Source organism: Procambarus clarkii, chromosome 19 (genome assembly GCF_040958095.1).
Source record: "Procambarus clarkii isolate CNS0578487 chromosome 19, FALCON_Pclarkii_2.0, whole genome shotgun sequence".
Taxonomy (NCBI): domain Eukaryota; kingdom Metazoa; phylum Arthropoda; class Malacostraca; order Decapoda; family Cambaridae; genus Procambarus; species Procambarus clarkii.
The window spans coordinates 45,194,952-45,212,442 of NC_091168.1; the positions used below are offsets into that span (position 1 = coordinate 45,194,952).

General features: G+C 46.4%; 1 protein-coding gene across 1 annotated transcript in view; it reads right to left on the reverse strand.

Moving 5' to 3' along the window:
- LOC123752215 (uncharacterized) overlaps positions 1–17,491 on the reverse strand; it is a 535,987-nt gene that overhangs the window by 25,516 nt on the left and 492,980 nt on the right. The gene's annotated exons all lie outside the window — the stretch shown is intronic.

Below are 17,491 nucleotides of genomic sequence, written 5' to 3' on the forward strand. Positions count from 1 at the left end.
TCATGTGGCAGCATGTGAGCTCTCGGACCAACCAACACAGACAACCGATGGTAGAGTGGTATTAGTACTGTGGTAGCCAGTGGCTGATCCCTGCTACCTGTGTGACCAAACATATTTGATATTATTATCACAGAAACTTGAAATAATGCAGAAACCAAATCATCAATATATTATGAAGACAACACAGGAAAATCATATTGTTGAGTTAATGGTAGCTAATACAGATATATAAATCAATATCATTTATATAATAAAATTAAATTGCGTTGAACATTGAAGAAACCTTAGGTACGAGAAAGCGCTCTTTGAATAAAAAAATTTCGGCCAGAAAGTATTAACAGTTTTAGAAGCTACTTGGGGAGGGTAGACTGAGCAAACATGTGCACTGGAGATGGAGTGTCAGTCCCACATGTCATCATTCATTTCTCCTATAATATGACACAGGATTACCATGCTCATAATTATTTCAAAACGTTTAAAAATGCTATAATTTTAGCCCAGGTAACATCTTATTGTAATCACCAAAATACACAAAACTTTCAGGCCCAGAGAACATATTTGTTACCGGAGTTGCAGACTTTTGAGAAATGCAAGTTTTCCGTTACAAAGGTGAGAGAAGCTAGTGAATTTGAATTTGATGTCCACAGAGCTTGGAGAAGAATGGGGAGAGGAAGAAGGATGAGGAACTTAAATTCTGAAAAAGGTTTTGGATGGCGAATGAGGCGGCTGGTAAGTTCGGTGGCCTATCCACCATGGGGTTAGCATAAGGTATTGATCTTGGAGTTGGTCTTGCAGTTAATGTTGAAATTAACTGAAATAAGTAGGTGTAGTGATGGGTTTGATTTACTAGAAGCGTCTTCCCATTGGTGGTGGTACTCGACTTATTGTTACTTAATTCTTGGTTTGTATTTCTTCAGATTTCTTATTTCTGCAGGTGTGGTCCGTGTTTTATAAGACGTCGTGTTCTTCAACTTCACCTTCGATGTTGGCTTGCTTCGGATTGACATAGATGTCGTTCGAATGTGCTGGGGAGGCCTCGAGTAAGAAGTCCTCTGAATTGTATGTATTCACCTAGTTGTGTTTGCGGGGGTTGAGCTCTGCTCTTTCGGCCTGCCGCTCAACTGTCAATCAATTAACTGTTACCTAATTCCCAGGTACCTATTTACTGCTAGGTAACAGGAGCATCAGGGTGAAGGAAACTCTGCCCATTTGTTTTTCCGGAGGTGCCAGGAGATCGAACCCTAGTCCCTAGGTCAACAAGTCTAGAGCGCTGTCCACTCGGCCACCACCCACCCAGTGGAATCCCAATGCATTGGATAGATAGCTGAAAATCTTTTCTTCAACTCACTAACTGTTACTCAACTCATCATTGGAAATTCTAATTCAACCCAATGTGTTGAATCGATGGTGTGAAGATGTGGTCCCAACTGAAATTTCCTCGTCCGAAGAGTCCGAAGAGACTTCCATATCCGGTGCTGTGAGCCAACCCATCCTCCGAATAGACAGTGATAGTGAATACACTGGCACATATGCCTGGTGTTTTGCATCCTGTCCACTCATTTTGCATTACGTCCACGCGTTTTGGGATCATGTCCCCGCGTTTCCTGTTCCCTTACTTCTACTTGTCCAACCCCCTTTTACCCTACATGACCCACAACGTCCCGCCTGACGTTACCCGCCCTACTTCATGTGCACCCTCCCCCCTCTCCACTCTCTTAACCTTTCTTGATGTACACCTCTTCCCATACTTGTCCCACCCTCCCATCTTAGCCCTACATACCCCTTTTACCCTCTGTGACCCACAACGTCCGCCCTGACGGTACCCGTCTCACCTCCCCCCCCCCCCCACCAACTCACTTTTGAATAGGACCGAGTTCGATCCTGGAGCATTGGGGGGCCACACTCGGCCCACCTGCTGAGGTGTTAGGATGGTTCTAGTCACATATTTAACTACTGATCACCACCCATTCATCCTTATACTCAGGGAGACCACCACCCATATATCCTTTCACTCAAGGAGACCACCACCCATACATCCTTCCACTCAGCGAGACTACCACACATACAACATTTCACTCAAGGAGACCACCACCCTTACACTCTTTCACTCAGGGAGACAACTACCTATACATCCTTCCACTCAGGGAGACCACCACCCATACATCCTTCCACTCCAGGGAGAAAACTACCCATACATCCTTTCACTAGGAAGACCACCACCCATACATCCTTCCACTCAAAGAGATCACCATAGATACATCCTTCCACTCGGGGAAATCACAATCCATACATCCTTCCACTCAGAAAGACCACCACCCACATATCCTTCCACTCCAGGAGACCACTATCTATACATTCTTTCATTCAGGGCGATCACTACCCATACATCCATCCTCTCAAGAAGACCAACACCCATACATCCTTCCACTCAGGGAGACCACATCCCATACATCCTTACACTCAGGGAGACCACAATCCAAACACCCTTCCACTCAAGGTGATTACCACCCTACATCCTTCCACTCAAGGCGATCACCACCCATACGTTTTCCACTCAAGGAGACTACCACCTATACATCACTCCAATCAGGGAAACTACCACCTAAGCATCCTTCCACTCAAAGAGACCACCCCCCATACATCCGTCCCACTGAAGGTGACCACCCCCCATACATCCTTCCACTCATGAAGACGAGCACCTATACATCATTCCCCTCAGGGAGACCACCACCAACACATCTTTCCACTCGGGGAGACAACCATCCATGCACAAAGTCAGTCAGCCAGGGAAGACACAAGTGTGGGACGGCAGTCCGCGAATTAGTTCAGTATTCTCGGATTTACGTACCAGTGAGCCAAAACATAGTTTTAATCCTATTAAGGGTACAGCAACGCAGTGATAGCGTATCATAGTGAATTCTTATAACGTTAGATAAGAAAAAATGAAAAAGAACGAGTTTGTGGCAAGACAGTGGCACCAGCGAGCAGTGGTGATGAGGGAACAATTGGACCATCACGTGGAGAGGAGCTCTGGCCTACAGGGACGACAACAATTAAGGTGGACATCGCTCTATAAATCATCTACTTGTGTTTTGGGATGCTGACTTGGAGGTAAGTGCCTCTTAAAGTCAGTCATACACAGTGTACTGTGTTCCTAATATAATAATTAGCTTTGGATTTAAGTTAAAATACGAAAAAGTAGCTGAAGAGTTTCAGCTTGGTATTAGTTTTATAGATATACATAGATATAGCATGGGAAACAGAGCTCAGGGGAAAGACGGCCCAAGATATGATGGATTACATCACACAGAAGTGCAAGGACGCAGCAAACAAGTTTGTCCCAGTCCAAAAGGAAAACAGAGAAATGAAAATGAGAAACCCATGGTTTAATCAGAGATGTAGGCTAGCTAAGCAGCAAAGTAAAAGGGCATGGAGAAACTATAGAAATAACAGGACACTGGAGAGCAAAGAAAGATACCAGAATGCCAGGAATGAATATGTCAGGATGAGAAGAGAGGCAGAAAGACAATACGAAAATGACATCGCAAGCAAGGCAAAGAATCAGCCTAAATTGTTGCATAGCCACATCAGGAGAAAAACAACAGTAAAGGAACAGGTTATGAAATTAAGGATAGTGGCGGAAGGATTCACTACAAATGACAAGAAAGTGTGTGAGGAATTGAATAAGAAATTCCAGGAGGTCTTCACCTTAGAGCAAGGAGAAATTCCAGAGGTAAGGGAGGGAATAGCTAACCAGGAACCACTGGAAGAGTTTGAGATTACCAGCGGGGAAGTAAGGAAGTGTTTACTAGAGTTGGATGTGACAAAAGCTATGGGCCCAGATGGAATCTCCCCTTGGGTTCTAAAGGTAGGAGCAAGAAAACTGTGCCTACCACTCTCCATAGTGTATAACAAATCATTGGCAACAGGGGAACTGACAGATATTTGGAAAGCAGCTAACGTAGTCCCGATATACAAGAAAGGGGATAGACAGGAGGCACTGAACTACAGGCCAGTGTCCCTAACCTGCATACCATGCAAGCTGATGGAGAAGATTGTGAGAAAAAAACTAGTGGAACATCCGGAGCGAAGGAACTTTGTAACACAGCATCAACGTGGGTTCAGGGATGGCAGGTCCTGCCTCACAGGGTTACTTGAATTCTACGACCAGGCAACAAAAATAAGGCAAGAAAGAGAAGGGTGGGCAGACTGCATATTTCTGGATTGTCAGAAAGCCTTTGATACAGTGCCACACAAGAGGCTAGTGCGAAAGTTGGAGATGCAGGCTGGAGTGAAAGGGAAGGTACGCCGGTGGATAGAGGAGTACCTAAGCAACAGGAGACAACGAGTCTGTGTGAGGGGTGAGGTCTCAGATTGGCGAGACGTTACGAGTGGAGTCCCGCAGGGGTCAGTCCTTAGACCTATACTGTTTCTGGTATATGTAAAAGATCTCCCAGAGGGTATAGATTCGTTTCTCTCAATGTTTGCCGACGATGCAAAAATTATGAGGAGGGTTGAAGCAGAGAATGATAGTAGGAGGCTACAAGATGACCTAGATAGACTGAGTGAATGGTCCAACAAATGGCTGTTGAAGTTCAACCTGAGTAAATGCAAAGTAATGAAACTAGGCAGTGGAAACAGGAGGCCAGACACAGGATACAGAATAGGAGATGAAGTACTTAATGAAACAGACAGAGAGAAAGATCTAGGAGTTGATATCACACCAAACCTGTCTCCTGAAGCCCACATAAAGAGAATAACGTCTGCGGCATATGCGAGGCTGGCTAACATCAGAACGGCGTTCAGGAACCTGTATAAGGAATCATTCAGAATCTTGTACACCACATATGTAAGACCAATCCTGGAGTATGCGGCCCCAGCATGGAGCCCGTACCTTGTCAAGCACAAGACGAAGCTGGAAAAAGTCCAAAGGTATGCTACTAGACAAGTCCCAGAACTAAGAGGCATGAGTTATGAGGAAAGGCTGCGGGAAATGCACCTTACGACACTGGAAGACAGAAGAGTAAGGGGGTACATGATCACAACCTACAAAATCCTCAGGGGAATCGACCGGGTAAACAAGGATGAACTATTCAACACTGGAGGGACGCGAACAAGGGGACACAGGTGGAAGCTGAGTACCCAAATGAGCCACAGAGACATTAGAAAGAACTTTTTCAGTGTCAGGGTAGTTAGTAAATGGAATGCACTAGGAAGTGATGTGATGGAGGCTGACTCCATACACAGTTTCAAATGTAGATATGATAGAGCCCAGTAGGCTCAGGAATCTGTACACCTGTTGATTGACAGTTGAGAGGCGGGACCAAAGAGCCAGAGCTCTACCCCCGCAAGCACAATTAGGTGAGTACAATTAGGTGAGTACACACACACACACAGAATAGTAGTAGCAGTAATATATAACCCTCCACCAAATGACAGAAGACCCAGTCAAGAGTATGAAAACAACAACATGGCAGTTAACACTATAATTGAGAGGGCAGCCTCTGCTGCCTGTAGAATTAGATCCCACCAGATCAACATGAGGGACTTCAATCATGGAAGGATTGACTGGGAGAACAAGGAACCGCATGGAGGCGAGGATACGTGGAGAGCCAAACTATTAGAGGTTGTGACTAGAAACTTTTTAACCCAGCATGTCAGAGAACTCACAAGGATGAGAGGAAATGACGAACCAGCGAGACTCGACCTAGTCTTCACACTGAACGACTCCGACATAAGAGAAATCGGTTTTGAGGCCCCAGTAGGAATGAGCGACCACAGTGTACTGGTGTTTGAGTACCTGATTGAAGAAGGGTTATTGAACTCGAGGAGGCATACCGAAAACAGAAGGTTAGCATACCGAAAGGGAGACTATGAGGAGATAAGAAAATTCCTAACAGATATAGCATGGGGAAACATATCTTAGGGGAAAGACGGCCCAAGACATGATGAACTACATCACGCAGAAGTGCAAGGACGCAGCAAACAAGTCTGTCCCAGTCCAAAAGGAAAACAGTGAAATGAAGATGAGAAACCCATGGTTTAATCAGAGATGTAGGCTAGCTAAGCAGCAAAGTAAAAGGGCATGGAGAAACTATAGGAATAACAGAACACAGGTGTCCGAGAAAGAATGCCAGGAATGAATATGTCAGGATGAGAAGAGAGGCAGAAAGACAATACGAAAATGACATCGCAAGCAAGGCAAAGAATCAGCCTAAATTGCTGCAAAGCCACATTAGGAGAAAAACAACAGTAAAGGAACAGGTTATGAAATAAGGATAGTGGCAGAAGGATTCACTACAAACGACAAGGAAGTGTGTGAGGAACTGAATAAGAAATTCCAGGAGATCTTCACTTTAGAGCAAGGAGAAATTCCATAGATAAGAGAGGGAATAGCTTACCAGGAACCACTGGAAGAGTTTGAGATTACCAGTGGGGAAGTAAGGAAGTGTTTACTAGAGTTGGATGTGACAAAGGCTATAGGCCCAGATGGAATCTTCCCTTTGATACTAAACGAAAGTGCAGAAGAACTGTACCTACCACTCTCCATAGTGTATAACAAATCACTGGCAACAGGGGAACTGCCAGAAAATTGGAAAGCAGCTAACGTAGTCCCGATATACAAGAAAGGGGATAGACAGGAGGCCCTGAATTACAGGCCAGTGTCCCTAACCTGCATACCATGCAAGCTGATGGAGAAGATTGTGCGAAGAAAGCTAGTGGAACATCTGGAGGGAAACAACTTTCTAACACAGCATCAACATGGGTTCAGGGATGGCAGGTCCTGCCTCACAGGGTTACTTGAATTCTACGACCAGGCAACAAAAATAAGGCAAGAGAAGGGTGGGTAGACTGCATATTTTTGGATTGTCAGAAAGCCATTGATACAGTACCACACAAGAGGCTAGTGAAAAAGCTGGAGATGCAGGCTGGAGTTAAAGGGAAGGTACTCCATTGGATAGAGGAGTACCTAAGCAACAGGAGACAACGAGTCTGTGTTAGAGGGTGAGGTCTCACATTGGCGAGACGTTACGAGTGGAGTCCCGCAGGGGTCAGTCCTTGGACCTATACTGTTTCTGATGTATGTAAATGGTCTCCCAGAGGGTATAGATTCGTTTCTCTCAATGTTTGCTGATAATGCAAAACGTATGAGGAGGATTGAAACAGAGGATGATAGTAGGAGGCTACAAGATGACCTAGACAGACTGGGTGAATGGTCAAACAAATGGCTGTTGAAGTTCAACCCGAGTAAAAGCAAAGTAATGAAACTAGGCAGTGGAAACAGGAAGCCAGACACAGGATACAGAATAGGAGATGAAGTACTTAATGAAACGGACAGAGAGAAAGATCTAGGAGTTGATATCACATCAAACCTGTCTCCTGAAGCCCACATAAAAAGAATAACGTTTGCGGCATATGCGAGGCTGGCTAACATCAGAACAGTGTTCAGGAACCTGTGTAAGGAATCATTCAGAATCTTGTATACCACATATGTAAGACCAATCCTGGAGTATGCGGGCCCCAGCATGGAGCCCGTACCTTGTCAAGCACAAGACGAAGCTGGAAAAGTCCAAAGGTATGCCACTAGACTAGTCCCAGAACTAAGTAGCATGAGTTATGAGGAAAGGCTGTGGGAAATGCACCTTACGACACTGGAAGACAGAAGAGTAAGGGGAGACATGATCACAACCTACAATATCCTCAGGGGAATCGACCGGGTAAACAAGGATAAACTATTTAACACTGGTGGGACGCGAACAAGGGGACACAGGTGGAAACTGAGTACCCAAATGAGCCACAGGGACGTTAGAAGGAACTTTTTCAGTGTTAGAGTAGTTAACGGATGGAATGCATTAGGCAGTAATGTAGTGGAGGCTGACTCCATACACAGTTTCATATGTAGATATGATAGAGCTCAGTAGGCTCAGGAATCTGTACACCAGTAGATTGACAGTTGAGAGGCGGGACCAAAGAGCCAGAGCTCAACCCCCGCAAGCAGAAATAGGTGAGTACACACACACACACAAACACACACACACCCATAAACACACACACACACACACACCCATAAACACACACACACCCATAAACACACACACACAGGTCAAGGGGGATTGTAAGATAACAGAACAAAGTTGGAGGAGAGTGACAGGTCGAGTCGCACATGGAGATAATTGCTAAGGCATGAATGGAAATCAGTAAGGAATTGAAGGACCTGAGGGAAAATATAAGATAGCTGCAGAAAGAACTAAGTGCAGCACAAGAGATAAAAAGCCTAAAAACAGGCCCTCCTCAGACTCTGGCCCAGTTACCAGGAGATGTTGCAATGGCAGGGACCTCCTACAATTGGTCCAACCTTTGCTGAAATACTGAAAGCCCAGATGCCATATCCACAGTCAAGGAAGTTGTAATGAAAGCAGCAACCTCACAGGAGGCAGCTAGATGCACAAGCCGGCTAATGGAAAGGAAAAGAGCTGTAGTAGTGATAGGTGTCAACGAACAAGAGGATTCCACAAGGGAAGAATGGAGGACTAACGACAAAGCTACAGTGTCAGGGATACTATAGGAGATAGGAATGGAAGGGGCTGAACGAGACATAGAATAGTTTTTCCGGATTGGCTAGTAAAACAGAGACAAAAAGAGATTGATCAAGGTAGTATTCAGGAGCGAGGACATCAAAGAGGACATCCAAGTAAAGAAGAGCAAACTGAAATATGCAAGGAATTACAAAAAGGTATACCTTCAGAGGGACATGACCAGGGACGAGATAATAAGGGCAGCAGATGCAAGGAAAAGGTATAAGGAGAGGGAAGGGAGCCAGGTAACCTCAGCCTCCAACCCAGCAATCCCAGAGAGGAGTGGGGAACCCCAATCCAGCAATTCAGGAACCCCAGAGGGGGCTGCAACACCCCAGCCCACTACCCCAATCCCCCCCCCCCCAACTCCCAGCACAAACCCATCCTTGCCCCTGCACAATGCCCACCATATACCCAAATCCTCCCGCTCCCCTACCCCCAGTAACCCCTGCTTTCCCAGCCCCTGGTCTTCTTCCTGCCCCAGGCAGGCCCAGGCAGGCCCAGGCAAGACCTAAGCCCTCTATCCCCCACTACACCTCCCCCAAAGCCCTGTTAACTACACCACAGGAGGGCATGCCCTCTCTCCGAGCACTCCCTGCCCCCTCACCCCCAGGACTTCTTCCTGTCCCAAGCAGGCCTGGACAAGACCTAAGCCCTCCGTCCCCCACCTCCCCCTGAATCCCTGGCAACTACCTCAAAGGAAGATGAGCCTACCCAAGTATCAAATGCACATTGAACAACTTCCTACACTTGTGGGGAGTGAGGGTAAAAATGGATATAGGAAAGTGAGCTTCAAGGTAATGTACTCAAACATCGACGAGATTACCAATAAAGCAAGTAAACAGGCGGAAAGGGTGCAGGATGCAAACCCAGATGAAATAGGACTCACAGAAACAAAATTGTCACGAGTCATAACAGACACCATGTTTCTAAAGAATTACTATATAGTAAGGAAAGAGAGGGAAGGGAGAGGAGGTGGAGGAATGGCCCTGCTGATAAGGAAGGACTGGAGTTTTGATGAGATGGAAATTCTGGGCTGTGACGAGTTCAGAGATTACATAATAGGAACTATAACAATGGGTGGACCTAAGATAATAGTGGCAGTCATTTACAACCCTCCCCTAAATAAAAGAAGACCCATACAGGAGTTCGATAGGCACAACATGGTAACCAATTATATAATAGAGAGCAGCTTCAGTTGCCTGCAGGAATGGCTCAAGACTCTTAATGATGGGCGATTTCAACCCTGGAAAAATAGACTGGGAAAATGGGGACCCACACGGTAGTGCAGATTCATGGAGAGCTAAACTCTTGGAAGTGGCAACAAGGAACTTTCTGAGCCAGCACGTAAGGGAACCCACAAGATTGAGAGGCAATGACGAACCAGCTAGACTCGACCTGATATTCACCTTGAATGAGTCAGAAAAAAGGGATGTCAGAGGTGAAGCTCCCATAGGAATGGTTGACCACAGTGTATTGACATTTGAGTACTTGGAGGTAGAGATAATCTATCCATGGATGGGATCAGAAGGCAAAAGACTAAATTACCGAAGAGGAAAATATGACGAGATGAGGAACTTCCTAAGGGGAATACCATGGGAAACAGAACTTAGACAAGACTGTAAAGGATATGATGGATTATGTCACTCAGAAGGGTCAGGAGGCTGCAGACAGGTTTATCCCAGTCCAAAAAGTGAAAAATGAAAAGCAACAGAAAAATCCGTGGTTCAACCAGGAATGTACGGCAGCGAAGCAATTGCGTAAAAGAACATGGCAAAACTACAAGAACAACAGAACACCAGAGAGCAGGGAGAGATACCAGAGGGCCAGAAATGAGTACCTCAGAGTGGGGAGGGAAGCAGAGAGACAGCATGAAAATGACATCGGGAGTTAAGCCAAGACCCAACAAAAACTGCTCCACAGCCACATCAGGAGGAAAACAGCAGTGAAGGAACAAGTGATGAAACTGAGAAAAGGGGAGAACAGATACACAGAGAATGACAAAGCGGTGTGTGAAGAACTCAACAAGAGATTCCAGGAGGTTTTCACAAATGAACAAGGAGAAGCCCCTGCACTAAATGAGGAGGAGGCATACCAAGCAACCTTAGAGGATTTTGACCTCACCAGTGATGAGGTCAAAAGGAATCTGTTGGAGCTGAATGTGACAAAGGCTGTTAGGCCTGACAGAATCTCACCATAGATACTAAAGGAAGGTGCAGAAGCACTACGCGTGCCACTCTCTATGGTGTATAACAGGTCACTGGAAATAGGAGAACTACCGGAAAGTTGGAAGACAGCTATCGTAGTCCCAATATTCAAGAAAAGTGACAGGCAAGAGCCATTAAACTACAGGCCAGTTTCCCTAACTTTTATACCATGCAAGGTGATGGAGACAATCGTGAGGAAAAAGGCTCATAAAGCATCTGGAGGGAAATAGCTTTGTAAAGCATCACCAGCATAGGTTCAGAGACGGTAAATCATGCCTCACAGGTTTAACTGAATTCTATGATCAGGCAACAAAAATTAGGATGGAAAGAGAAGGGTGGGCAGAATGCATTTTCTTGGACTGCCAGAAAGCCTTTGGCACAGTAACCCATAAAATGCTGAAAAAAAGGTTGGAGCAACAGGCAGGAGTAAAAGGGAAGGTGCTTCAGTGGATATGGGAGTTTTTAAGTAAAAGGAAACAGCGAGTAACTGTGAGGGGGGAGACATAAGAGTGACGAGATGTCACCAGCGGAGTCCCACAGGGCTCAGTACTTGGTCCCATCCTGTTTCTAATATATGTAAACGATATTTCGGAGGGTATAGACTCATTACTCTCAATGTATGCTGATGATGAAAAAATTATGAGAAGTATCAAGAAAGATGAGACTACATCATCTTTCATCTACTACATCATCTAGACAGAGACTACAGGATGACCTGGACAAACTGGAGGAATGGTCTAGAAAATGGCTGCTAAAGTTCAACTCAGGAAAGTGTAAAGTAATGAAATGAAGCGAAGGAAGCAGAAGGCTGAACTCATGGTATCATCTGGGAGGTGAAATCCTGCAAGAGTCAAATAGAGAGAAAGATCTGGGGGGATGATATCAAACCGAACCTGTCCCCAGAGGCCAACATCAAAAGGATATCATCAGCGGCATATGCTAGGTTGGCCTACATAAGAACTGCCTTTAGAAACTTGTTTAAGGAATCGTTCAGGATCCTGTATACCACTTATGTCAGACAAATCCTGAAATATGCAGCTCCAGCAAGGAGTCGGTGGTAGGGGCGCCGGTGGCTGAGCGGACAGAACACTGGGCACGTGATCGTGTGGTCCCGGGTTCAATCCCGGGCGCCGGCGAGAAACGATGGGCAGAGTTTCTTTCACTCTGATGCCCCTGTTACCTAGCAGTAAATAGGTACCTGGGAGTTAGTCAGCCGTCACGGGCTGCTTCCTGGGGTTGGAGGCCTGGTCGAGGACCAGACCGCAGGGACACTAAGCCCAGAAATCATCTCAAGATAACCTCAAGAGTCCATACCTAGTTAAACACAAGACAAAATTAGAGAAGATTCAGCGATATGCCACCAGACTCGTCCCGGAACTGAGAGGAATGAGCTACGAGGAAAGGCTAAAGGAGCTGAACCTCACGTGCATGAAAAACAGAAGAGTAAGGGGAGACATGATAACCATCTACAAAATTCTCCAAGGAATTGACAGGGTGGACAAAGACAAAATCTACAGCGCGGATGGAACACGAACAAAGGGACACAGGTGGAAACATAGTACCCAGATGAGCCACAGAGACGTTAGAAAGAATTTCTTCACTATCAGAGTAGTTAATAAATGGAATGCTTTAGGAAGTGATGCGGGGGAGACTCACTCCATACACAGTTTCATATATAAGTGTGATAGAGCTCAGTAGGCTCATGAATCTGTACACCAGTTGATTGACGGTTGAGAGGCTGTATCAAAGAGACAAAGCTCAACCCCTGCAAGCACAAGTAGGTGAGTACACATCCACTTCCACTCACCTCCACCTCCACCCTTTCATCCTTCCACTCAGGAAGACAACATCCAATACATCCTTCCACTAAGGGAGACCAAAACTCATTCATCCTTCCACATAGGGAGACCACCACCCATACATCCTTACACTCAGGAAGGCCACCACCTATACATCCTTCCACTCAGACACAACAACCCATACCTCCTTCCACTCAGGGAGGCCAACACCCATACATACTTGCAGTAAAGGAGACCACCACCCTTAAATCCTTCCACTCAAGGAGAACTCCACCCATACATTCTTCTACTCAGGGAGACCACCGCTCATACATCCTTCCAATCAGGGAGACAACCACCCATACATCTATTCAGTTAGACCATCACCCATACACCCTTCCATACAGGGAGACCACAACCCATATATACTTATCTCAGGGAGACCACAACCACACATTCTTCCCTTTTGGTCGGCTTCCACTATTCCATCCATCCACTTCTAGAGACTATCACCCAGACATCCGTCACTTAAGGAGACCATCACCCATGCATTCGTCCACACAGAGACCATCACCCTATACATCTTTCCACTCAGGCAGATAACTACCCATACATTATTCTACTCTGGGAGATAATTACCATACATCCTTCAACTCTTGGAGACCCCCACCCATACATCCCTCCACTCAGGGAGACCCCTACCCAAACATGCTTCCGCTGAGATCGAACACCACCTATACATACTTCCACTCACGAAAACGAACGCCATACATCCTTCCACTGAAGAAGACCATCACTCATACATACTTCCACTCAAGGAGGCCAACACCTATACATCCTTACACACAGGGAGACCACCACCCATACATTCTTTTACTCAAGGAGACCACCACGAATATATCCTTCCACTCAGGAAGACGACCACCCATATATCCTTCCACTCAGGGAGACCACAACCCATTCATACTTTCACTCAGGGAGACCACCAACCATACATCTTTCTACTCCTATAGACAACCACCCATACATCCTTCCACTGAAGGAGAACATCACCTATACATCCCTCTTCTCAAGGAGACCACCACCTATTCATGATTACACTCAGGGGGACCACCACCCATACTTCCTTCCACTCAGGGAGACAACAACCCCTTTATCCTTCCCCTCAGGAAGACACCCACACATATCATTCCACTTAGAAACAAAACTACCCATACTCTCTTCCACTTAGGAAGACCACCACCCATACATCCTTCCACTCAGGGAGACCACCACCCATACATCCTTCCACTCATGGATATCGCCACATATACAAACTTTCACTTTGTCAGACCACCACCCATTCATCCTTCCACTCAAGGAGAACATCACCTATACATTCCTCCACTCAAGGAAACCACCACCCATGTATCATTCCACTCAGTGAGACCACTAACCAAACATTTTTCCACTCAGGAAGACAACCACCCATACTCTCTTCAACTTAGGGAGACCCCAACCCATACATCCTTCCACTCAAGCATACCACCACCCATACATCCTTCCACTTAGAAAGACCTCCACCCATACATCCCTCCAATGAAGGATACCACTACCCATACATCCTTCCGCTCAGGGAGACCACGACCCATACATCCTTCCACTAGGGAGACCACCACTCATACATCCTTCCACTCAGGGAGACCTCCACCCATACATCCTTCCACTCCTGGAGCTCACCACACATATATCCTTCAACTCAAGGAGACGACCACCCATACATATTTTCACTCAGGGACACAACCACTCATACATTCTTCCACTCAGGGAGACTGTTATGGCCACAATGGGTCCCAACCGGGTTCTTTGCTGGTGGAACTAAAGTTCTGGTATCCGGCCCCAAGTTAGTAGTGGCTTTCAAGGAGTGAGCTCGGTAATGCAAGTAAAACACAATGGGGAAGGTGCATTGAATACGACACTTCATCAATTATCAATATATTCACATATAAACACTTTCCCATCACCTTATATATAATCCTAAATTAAGTATTACTACACTTAATATGTACACAAGTGTCTCTCTCATAGGACACTAAACGCTCCTCGATGCTCAATCGATGCAGTCTTGTCAGCTACCGTGTTTCCTCAACACACAGTACCGTCCTCAACCAGTACTGGGAAACACCAAGTCTACCCTGGCCACGGGCCAGTCAAAACACAGTGTCACTAGGTGCTCTTCGTGCACGCCCACAATCACTCTCCAGCCTGGTGCTGGCAGAGAACATCAGCCTCGCGCTGCTGGGCCTCTTCACGTACAAATACAAGGGTAGCGAACCCCTGGCAGGAGCTTCTTGCAACTCGCTGGTTACACTCCTCAGTAGCCCCTTTACTGTCAGTCGTCTCTTCCGTTAACCAGTCCCGGGTACGCCGAATTCTGTCACTGCCACTTCACAGGCAGACAGTAGAACACAGTTCTTCTCCGGCGGCGGCTCACTGCTTCCGTAAAGCAGAATGGAGTAGAGAGCTATTGGCTGCCTTGGGTAGACTGACTGTCCTCGTACCACAGCAGGCCAACGTCGACTCTGTGGATACTGCTCTGTACACGTCATCAGTACACTGGTCAGTACATGGGACACTAGGAAACATCACTTACGTACTCTGACATAGACATACAACTCCTCCTATAATAGATGGCGCTGATTTTCTAGGCACCACCTCACCAGAGGTCAGCACCAGCTACCTCTCAAGCTGACTAGGACTGGAATCTAGCGCCTCTTGCTGGTATAATCCTGTCAACACTAGATGGCGTCGTCCAACTCGTGGGGGTTTCGGGAGCCGACTCACAGATGGCATTGACGTCGCTGCTCCATGCTCCGACGATGGAATCGGGTTCGTAACAGAGACCACTACCCATAAATACTTCCACTCAGGGAGACCACCACCCACACATTCTTCAATTCAGCGAGACCACTCGCTGAATTGAAGGAATATTTTCCTTCAGTGGAAGGAACATCCTTCCACTCAGGTATGCCACCACCACCCACACATCCTTCCACTCAGAGAGACCTCCACTCATACATCCTTCCATTTAGGGAGACCACCACTCATACACTCATGCCGAACACTACCCATAAATACTTCCACTCAGGGAGACCACCACCCATACATTCTTCCACTCAAGGATACCACCACCCATACACCATTGCACTAAAGGGAACAACAAACTATACATCCTTCCACTCAGGGAGACCATCTCCTATACATCTTTCCACTCAAGGAGAACACAACCCATACATTTTCCACTCAGGAAACTCTTCCACTCTGGGACACCACCACCCATACATCCTTACACTGAGAGAGACTACCATCCATACATCCTTACACTGAGAGAGACTACCATCCATACATCCTTACACTGAGAGAGACCACCACCTATACATCCTTCCACTCAGGCAGACCACCACCTATACACTCATCCACTCTGGGAGACCACCACCCATACATCCTTCCACTCAGGGAGACCACCACCCATACATCCTTCCATTGCATTGACATTCCATTGGATGTATGGGAGACCACCACCCATACATCCTTCTACACAGGGAGACAACGATCCATACAGTCTTTCAATAAGGGAGACCACAACCCATACATCCTTCCACTCAGGGAGATCATTACCCATACATCCTTCCACTCAGACTACAACCACTACATCCTTCAACTCAGAGAGACCACCACCTATACATGCTTCCACTATGGGAGACAACCACCCATACATCCTTCGATAGAAGAGGACCCATACATCCTTCCACTCAGGCAAACCACCACTCATACATCGTGTGATTACGGGCCGTGACTATATTTGTAGGCGTGCAATTAAACAGTTTGAGTACTTTAGACCACGTGATCTTGTTTAATGGCTGCCGTCTGTGGAGGCACGTGTGCACCAAGTAAGTAATTATCAATAGAAGGCACAAAACCGGGAAGGCTATGTAGCACCATCAAATGTGCGGAATAATCAGAGGGCGCTAAATATCACCAAGGATGCCAATACGAGAACAAAAACGCATAAGGCGAACGATATAAAAAGTATCCGAGTCACCAAGAATTCTATTGAGAGACAGGTGACCGCGAGGGGCCGTCGGAAAGCAAGACACACGCTCGTCCTGGAAGTCAGGACATTCAAGGACATGCACGACCCTAAGAGGGACAATGCAGTTAGGACAATAAGGAGCAGGGCGGCGCTCCTTCAAGTGACCATGGGTTAAGCGAGTATGGCCAATACGCAACCTCGCCAGAGCCGTTTCCCATGGCCGGTTACAGTGGTAGGAGGACGGCCACGAGGAAACACAATAATTAAGAGCACGTTTTTTGTTACCAGTAACAGGCGACCAAGAAGCCTGCCAACGGGTAAGGATGGAGGAATGGATAACCGGATAAAAGTCGGAATAAGGAATACCTTTACGAGAGATGGGACAAGAGTGGACAGCTTCCTTGGCAGCAGCATCCGCACGCTCATTTAAAGACACACCAATATGGCTGGGAACCCAACAAAACTCAACCGACTTAAATTTACTGTGAACAAGAAACAGCCAATGCTGGATCTCGACAACTACTCGATGAACCGGATTAAAGGACCCGAGAGCAATGAGGGCACTACCAGAGTCAAGAACAACTACAAAGGAAGACTGACAACAAGAAAGCAGGAGACAAAGAGCAGAGAGAATAGCATAAAGTTCCGCTGTAAAGATGCTAGTCTCCGGAGGTAAGCGATACATATAAGTGCGATCAGGAAAAACAACAGAGTAGCCAACACAGTCCGCAGACTTAGACCCACCGGTGAAGACAGGAACGGAGTGGGAGTGAGAAGAAAAGTGCTGAAGGAAAAGGCGTTTTAGAACCGTAGGAGGGGTAAAAGCTTTAGTGATGCGGGTCAAGGATGTACGTGTCC